Consider the following 8,351-nt stretch of genomic DNA (forward strand, 5'->3'; position numbering starts at 1 on the left):
GCTCCTCCTTCTAGACTTCTCTGTCATCGACACTCAAGCCCCTCATCGGCACCTCATGCCCTTGCTCCGCCTGCAGTCTTGGGCAGTGGGTTCAGGCCAGTCAGCCTGGTCTCTCCCTGGAGGGGCAGAGGTTGTGGGTTCTCCTGGGAGCTAGGATGTGAGATGGCTGCAGCTATTCCTGCTGGGGGCCTGGGCAGGGGGAGGTGGGGAGTGGGCTGAGAGGGTTTGAGGTTTGTCTTTCCCTCCTTTGCCTGTTCTGCAGTTTTAACTTTGTCCCCATTGCTCTGGACATTAAGGTTGAATATTTCCTTCCTAAACAAGTGCTCCCAGAAAAGTCTATAAGATAGAGGTGGGATGTGTGGAGAGAGTCCATTTGGGCTTTGGGATTGTCCCAGTACCTTGGGCAAGTCACACTGGGCCTTGAATTTCTGCCACTTCGGAAGAATAGTGCCTCCCTCAAAGTATTATCCAGGGGATCAAGAGAGACAATGGAGCATTCTAGACTGTAAAGTGATCCATGTTGTCAGCCATGATGCTCCGAGGCTGTTATCTTTCTAAAGGAAAAAGCTTTTTGAGGATTAGTGGCTGAAGGCAAGGAGGCTGCCAGCAAAGTGAAGGTTGTCCTGAGCCCTGAGACTTCTGAGCCCTGGAGGGAAGCTGCAGATGGGGGAGGGTTTACTTTACCTATGTTCTGTCCCCAGTCTGTGGGGAGGGGATCCCAAGATATTGGCTCTGCCTGGCTGCTCCGGGAGCAGCAGGTGCTCACGCTGCCCTGGGGTGCAGTGACTCTTTACCCTTCCAGGACCTGTGGCCAGACAGGAGCAGCGACATTATCTTCCCAGCTGATTCAACCCTACTGCCCCCCACTCCGAAAGGAGGGCCTCCCCGACTCTTCTGGAAAACTGACAGCCTACACCTTTGGGGCTCTTGGTTCTAGCCAATGTGGGAAGCCCTGGGCAGATTGGTGGCTGGGGATAACAGGAGCGACCTTTGCCTACTTGGAGCCAGCTGCAGGAGGAGGGGGCTGCCACAGGCTGATGGCCTCTCGGATGCAGGTTGCGTGCCCATCCCCTCAGCCCTCTGCAGCGTATGCACAGAGGGTGACTTGGAATAGATACCGATCTGGCTGCAAGCAGGTCATCAAAACCTGGAACTGTCCTTGCCAAACAGGAGCATCTTGCCCTGGAGCTGGGCTGACCCCTGGGTTGTGGGGAAGGAATGAGGAGATAGAATCAGGCTCCAGAACCACGGAGCAGGGATTGCCCTGGCTTCGCTGGGTCCTCTGGACATCATTTATCCACTGGGAGCCTATGCTGGTCGGCTTGCTCACAGTCTAGTGGGGTCCAAGTCCAGAAGCACATTCCTCGGTAACGCAGGCTCCACTATTTAGCCTCGGCAATTTGGCCTGGGTTCTGATGAGTGAATAGGAGTCTCCTGAGCAGGGACAGGAACATCCCAGGCCTCGCTCATCTACTGCTTGATGATCACAAACTGTCCCTGCATGAGTGGTGAGAGGTGCTCTAGGTGAGAGAAGAGCATGAGGCAGGCACCAGCCATTCTGGGGCTGAGGGCAGATCTCCCTGATAAGGTGCCCTGGCTTCGGGCCCCACTGGTCAGGACTAAAGCGCTCCCTCCCGCTTGGCTGGAAGACTTGCTGAGACCCCTGTTTCTTTCCTGGGTTGGGCCCCCCCGGGACCTTGATAATGGGGAGCACTGAGTTGGAGAGGGTCATGGAGTCAGCACAGCGTGGAGCCCCACAGGGCCTGTCCTGGCCACAGGAACTGGGTGCCCACGCTCTTCCCTGGGCCTGGAGCACCCGGAGAGATCTGGAGCAGCTGTGTCCTGGGCCTCTGAGTCAGTTCAGCGGTTCAAGACTGACTCCAGTGGCCCCTTCCTCCTGACATTGACCCAGGCGATTCTGCATCTGCTTAGGGACTCTTGGTTCTGGCCAAGGGCCAGCTGTGTGCATTAAGCAGCTGCCCACCTGGACTCAGGCCACCTCATGTTCACCAGCCCAGGACCCAGCGGCGCAGCAGCTGAGCAGGGTGCAGGAGGGACACCCGGGCCTCTGCAGCCACAGCCCCTCATCACCTAACCATCGGGAGGCAGAGCCCTGTGTGGATTTGGTCTCTGCTGAATTTCTTTGTGTTGGTCTTTGGAAGAGCTAAAAGCATGTCCGATTGTCACATGATATCCCCATGTCCCCATGTGACAAGTGAGAGTGGGGCTCAGTCACCTGTTTCCCTAGAGGAACAGCAACCACTGATTTGCCCACAGTTCCTTTGTTTAACAGACCCAATGGAGCACCTCCTACCTGCTGGGAATCACTCCAGGCTCAGGGGGGAGCAGGAGGCAGAGCCCAGGCCCACCCTCAGGGAGCTGACCTTCATTCAGGTGAACAGACCAGCAACAAATGTTCATAAACAGGTGGGTTGTGGTGAGCCCTGCCAGGTTGGCTAAAGTAGGTGGGGGAGAGGGACTGGCTGGATGCGGAGAGTGTCATTACCTGATCCAGGTGGCCCTGGAAGGCCCTGCAGTGGAGGTGACATCAGAGAACAGGCAGAGGGAATCACCAGTGCAAAGGTCCTGAGGCAGGACTATGCCTGGTGTGTTTGAGGAAGAGCAAAGAGAGCAGGGTAGGGTCCACAGGAGGGAAGTGGGAGAACTGGTCCGTAGCCACCCTCCTCTGTCTCCCACCACGCCCTGCCAAGTAGCATGGGCTCAGAGCCTGTCACAGCAGGCCTGTCCAGAGGGCTGGAGGTCAGGGACAGTTCCACCCTGAACACGCTGCAGTGCACTCTCATCTTGCCCCATCGTCTTGCCTGCTCCCTGCAGTAGACGGTAGCTCTTTGAAAGGAGTATTTATTCCTCTTTGGGCCCTCAGTTCTGAACGAGGCCTGAAAGCTGTTTGCATGATCCCATCTCCCCCTGGAGATGGTCCTGTGTGAGGCCGAGTCTCAGGGTGGGGCCAGGTCTGGAGCAGGGGAGATGTTTGTTGACTGACTCCTGCATGATCAGAGGCCCCGCTGGAGGTGGGGCAGGGGTTGGGCACAGGCGCAGCTCGGGAGCCAGACAGGAGAGTTCTGATGTCAGTTACCCGGATGGAGGGAGCTGCTCCATTTTGTTCTGTTATAGAAGAACATTCGTGAATCCGCACACCTTGTTGGTCACTGGTCTAAGCGTACGTTAATGCCCTGAAAAGTGTGGATAGCAGGTGCTTATTATCCCCACTGTACAGGCCAACATTTTTGTGTGTTTATTTATTTATTTTGCGTCACTGGGGATGGAACCCAGACACACTAGGGAAGGGCTCTACCCTGAACTGCGCCCCTCAGTTGCAAGCCAAGGTTCTTGGGCACAGAAAGGTTAAGTGACTTAGCTAGATTAACACAGCTAAGAATTGGCAGAGCCAGGATGTAAAGCCAAGAATCCCCATTCTTAATTATTTATTTATTTATTTATGGTGCACTTGGGATCAAATATAGTGGTACTCTACCACTGAGTTTCACTCCCGGCCTGTTTTATTTTTTTTTTTCAAGACAGGGTCTCGCTAAATTGCTGAGATTGGCCTTGACCTTGTGATTCTCTTGCCTCAGCCTCCCAAGTCCCTGGAATTACCGGTTTGCACCACCACGCCTGGCTGTGAGCCAGAGGGTTTTTGAGATTCAACTTTTAAGCAAAGATTTCAGGAAAAAAAGTTAAGCACTTAATTATAAGATATTTAAGATAATTGACAGATACAATGAATAATACCACAAGCTAGGTGAATTTTTTTAGATACAAAAGAAGCGAGAGAGAGACTTCCAAGAAATGCCACCCTGCTAGTGGGTTGCTAGGTTTCTGTCCCCAGACTCAGACTCAGCCCAGAGTAGACTGTTATTGTTTGTGATCACCCTTTATACTGGCATAAGACAGGTATAGCCGGGTGTGATTACATGCCTGTAATCACAGCTACTTGGGAGGCTGAGGCAGGAGGATTGCAAATTTGAGGTCAGCCTAGGTCACTTAGGCAGATCCTTTTTAAAAAAATGAATAGGTCGGTGATGTAGCTCAGTAGTAGAGTGCCCCTGGGTTCATCCCAGGTACTGAAAAAAGCATGTGTACATGGGAGCTCATGTGCATACGCACACGCATGCACACGCACACACACGTACACACACAACTATAATGAATACCCAGGTATAAGTGAGCGGTGGTCCTAACGCCCACGGGCAGGCCTTACGGAAGGCCCGCAGCCCTGCAACACCGTGAGACTCTAAAACAGGGGAGGGTGGCTTTGCAGAGACACCTGTAGATGCTCCTGACTGCTGGCAAGAGGCTCGTTCAGTGGCCTGTGTTTTCTGGGTGTCTGGCTATGTCAAGCCCAGGGACACGTGCCCTCACTGCCACGTGCCGCAAAGCGGGTCCCCCGGGGAGGCAATGCCCACGGGATTCTTGAAGGCAGAAGGAGACGGATGCAAGCTGACACTTCCCCCAGTGACTGACAAGGAGCTGATGTGCCTCGGCAGAGGACAGGCCTGGTAATTAATGTGCCAGAGGCTTCATTGACAAAGCAAAAAGCAAACACGCCGGAAGCGGGTGAGTCACACAGGGAGACGGCTGTGGAAGGGAAAGGACAGAGGTGTGTGGAGCACGTCTGGGGGAACAGGCAGGGCGAGCGGAGAGGGAGGGAGAGAGAGGCCGAACAGATCCTCTGCATCTGACAGGAAATGTACGAGAGAGAAATAGAGAGAGAGAGAGAGAGAGAGAGAGAGAGAGAGAGAGAGAGAGAGAGAGAGAACAACACGTGTGCGAATGTGTCTGAGAGGGAATGTGTCTGGGAGGATGTGCAGCTAAGAAGTGTGCGTGATTGACAGGAGGGGGAGGGAGGATGGGGGGAGCCCGGTGGAGGGGGAGGCCAGCCTCCCTCATCCCTGCTTCAGCCAGGAGGGCTTCTGGAAAGCCCTGCAGTGTGGAGTGAGGGACATGCAGGAGAGGTGAGATTTCATTACCTTTCTCTTTGTGTGATATTTTCGTGTTAGAAATGTAAGACTGGAGCTATAAATAATCCAGTCATAGCTGCAGCATCCTGGAGATTTATGGCGCATGCCAATGCCAGTGGGCTTGGACTGGGGGGAGGGCAGGTCTGCTTCACACAGCCCGGATGAAAGGTGGCCTCCCACCCCATGTGATCCCCTAACCCCAGTGAGCCCTCCCTACACCCCCAGGCCCCCCTCCTGACCTGTGGAGCCCAGGGGGAGCACAGCTTACCAATGCCCAGACCCCTTCCTTGTCCTGCACATCCTGAGCAGGTGGAGCCTGGTCTAGTGAGGGGACAGCCCCAGCAGGCCAGGGTGACCAGGGCAGAGGAATGGCGTGGGTGGAAGGCACACATCCTGTCCAGGGACCCCGTTTTCAGTTGCTTCAGACAATGGGCAGGGTTGGTGGTGCCTGGGAGGGTGGTCAGGTGGTCCAGAGACAGATGACTTGAGCCCGATGGGGTCCCTGGAGCCTGGGGCACTGCATCCTGGTGCCTGATCTCCCCCCTGGGCTGGGACCAGCAAAGATATCGGTATGGGGTAGGTGGAGGCCTCTGGGTGGGACTGGGGGTCCCCCACCCCAGGAAAGGGTGCTTGGGTCTCCTCAGGTCACTTCCCAGGATCTGTCTCCAGCCCTGCTGGGAGGGCAGTAACGTTGGCGTGGAGGTGGAAGCAAGCCTCTGGGGGCTCAGCCTCAGCTTCTCGAAGTCTGTGGGTGCTGGAGAAGAGGAGGGGGATGTCAGGAAGTGGAGGGTTTGAGGCAACCCTCCTACTTGTGTGTGCCTCTTGCAGTTTCCACCTAAGCACGAAGCCACCTGTGTCCCCTACGAGGCCTGGGCTTCCTGAAGGCAGGGAACAGACAGGCCTGGTTCTCACCAAAGCCCTGGAAACCGCAAAAGCTCCAGCCCCCTTTTCTATGCATCGGTTTTGGCTGAAGCATAGCCTTCTGTGCTATGGAGCAGGAAGGGAGGGGGCCAGAGCTGCCCGGTCTCTGCCCAGCCAGGTTCCCTCCTGCTTGTCCTGGCTGCCCCCTGGACTGAAGATTTCCTGGACTCTGCCTGCTGCCCCTCCTGCCCTCTCTGGGTCCAGTGTGGCCCCATTACAGGCTGGTGCTTTGTATTTCTTCTCACTCCCTGAGCAAACTGAAGGCCGAGAGACAAGCGAAGCCCGGGTGTCGGTGGGAATGAAAGGGGCAGCTCATCTGGCTACTTCCGGGAATGGCTCAGTGGAGACAGACACACCTCAGGCCCAGGCCTCTGGCAGAGGAAGGATGCTGCAGGTGGATTCCTTCCTTTGGAGGACTCCTCTGGGGTGCCATGCCTGGCGGTTGAAGGGCCAGGCCTTCCAGCCCAGTCCCAGTTGCTGGTGGCAGGCTCTTTTCTTAGAACCGGACAGCTTGTTCTTCTCTAGCCTTCACAAGTAAACCCTGTCCGGGACAGGGATGCACACGGTCGAGTCACTCCTCTGAGGGGCCTCAGGGACAGTTCAGCTGAGCGCACACATGGCCTTGGAGCAAGCTCACCTGATTTGGTGAGCAAGGTGTGGAGGTGCAAGGGGCATCTGGGAGGCTCTGAAGACCCGGATGCATCCTCCCCGGCTGCATTCCTATTGTTCCTGCCAGGGGATCACCCGCCACCAAACACCACATCTACGGGTTCTGGAGGTCGCAGCAGCCACGCCTCTCATGGGAATCCACACAAATGGATGCTGATGTGCATAAGCAGAGGAAAGATTTACTGGAAGGATCTGGGGGGCCTGCAGCATCCATGAGAAAGCTGGTGACCCAGCTCGGTCAATGGGAAGGGTCCAAGCAATGCTGGACAGTCAACATCCCTGCAAGGTGACACATGGGGCAGCCTGGTTAGGATGCCTTTGCTGGCCCCACCCCTCTGCCATCCATGATCCCCACCATGGGTGACCTCACTGCCACAGCCCAGACCTCTGCCAGGAATAATTTCCAAACTGACGCTGAACATTTGGGCTACTACTTACCACGCTGAGGCCCAGTGGGAATTTCTAATTGACTGAGTCTAGGTCCTATAGCTCCCATCCTGGCTGCCAGCAGGTAGCGGGAGATGGAATCCTTGACTTTGGTTTCTATAGCGAAAGCATTTCCGTAAGCACTCCTTAGGAAGGAAAATGTCCATACCTGGTCCCAAAGAGAAGGGGGACATTCTAAATAACCTTCCCTTTTTGTTCCTCCAGACCTCCAGCTGCCTGTCCTCTGCCCAACGCTGAGGCCCAGGATGTGGACCTGCATGGGCTGCCTAAGCTGAGTCTTTTGGTCTCTGCTTGGGCTTGTCCACTGGGGGACACCACTGGAGGACAATGGAGGTGAGAGTAGAGAGATTGGGATGTCTGTTCCCTTGGTCCCTTCCCTTTGTGGCTATGGCTCTCTCTAGCTCCCAGCCTCCTCTCTCCCAGGGCCATCAGACTCCTCACTATTCCTTGTGGGATTCCTTCTAGTATCTTCTTGAAAGTCTCCTCCATTGCCCGAGTGAAGGTAACACGTTTCTTTCTGGGACTCAAAGGAAACAGGAGATTTGAAGGTTGGGAAGTGACAGACCCCCAGTCCATGCCACAATATGGAAGAATAGGAACCCAATGGAAACAGGCAGAATGGGGGGGTGGTAAGAGAAGAACACTGGAGCCAGCACCACACAGGTCCGAATTTTCAGTTCAACTATTACTACCTGTGTGAACTTGATCAAGTTGCTTATTCAAGCTGAGCCTTTGTTCTTTTTTTGAGAAATAAAAATTGATCATTATTTTTTTTAAGATTTGATGTGAGGACTGAATGAGGTAGACTTATTAAGCACTTGGCATCTAGGAGACCAACAGATGTCCAAAAAGGGTTCACATGCCCGGCGCAGTGTGCATGCCTGTAATCCCTGCAGCTCGGGAGGCTGAGGCAGGAGGATTGCAAGTTCAAAGCTACTCTCTAAGTTGCTTAGTGAGACCCTGTATCTCAATAAAATATAAAAAACAGGCTGGGGATGTGGCTCAGTGGTAAAGTACCCCTGGGTTCCATCCCCAGTACCGGAAGGAAGGAAGGAAGGGAGGGAGGAAGGGAGGAAGGGAGGAAGGGAGGAAGGGAGGAAGGGAGGAAGGAAGGAAGGAAGGAAGGAAGGAAGGAAGGAAGGAAGGAAGGAAGGAAGGAAGGAAGGAAGGAAGGGAGGAAGGAAGGGAGGGAAGGATCCTCCTACGGGCCTTTTCCCCGTCCCTCCTTGGAACACTATGCACAGAATTCTGACACCTCCTCCTGGCCTGGAGGTGATGGGTACACTCATGATAGATTAGTGATGCCTGTCCTGGGTGGCCTGGACATGGTGG

The 8,351-nt window shown here is 54.8% G+C and overlaps 1 long non-coding RNA gene across 1 annotated transcript; it reads right to left on the reverse strand.

The window, feature by feature from the left end:
* Positions 1-5,738: 5,738 nt before the first annotated feature.
* On the reverse strand, positions 5,739-8,081 carry LOC306653311. The gene is made up of 3 exons (XR_013761701.1): positions 7,011-8,081; positions 6,541-6,725; positions 5,739-6,444 (listed from the first exon to the last, which is right to left on the reverse strand). It is a non-coding gene; the product is annotated as an uncharacterized lncRNA (long non-coding RNA).
* Between the last annotated feature and the right edge of the window lie 270 nt (positions 8,082-8,351).

Source organism: Sciurus vulgaris, assembly GCF_902686455.1.
Source record: "Sciurus vulgaris genome assembly, chromosome: 2".
In the NCBI taxonomy this organism is placed as follows: Eukaryota; Metazoa; Chordata; class Mammalia; order Rodentia; family Sciuridae; genus Sciurus; species Sciurus vulgaris.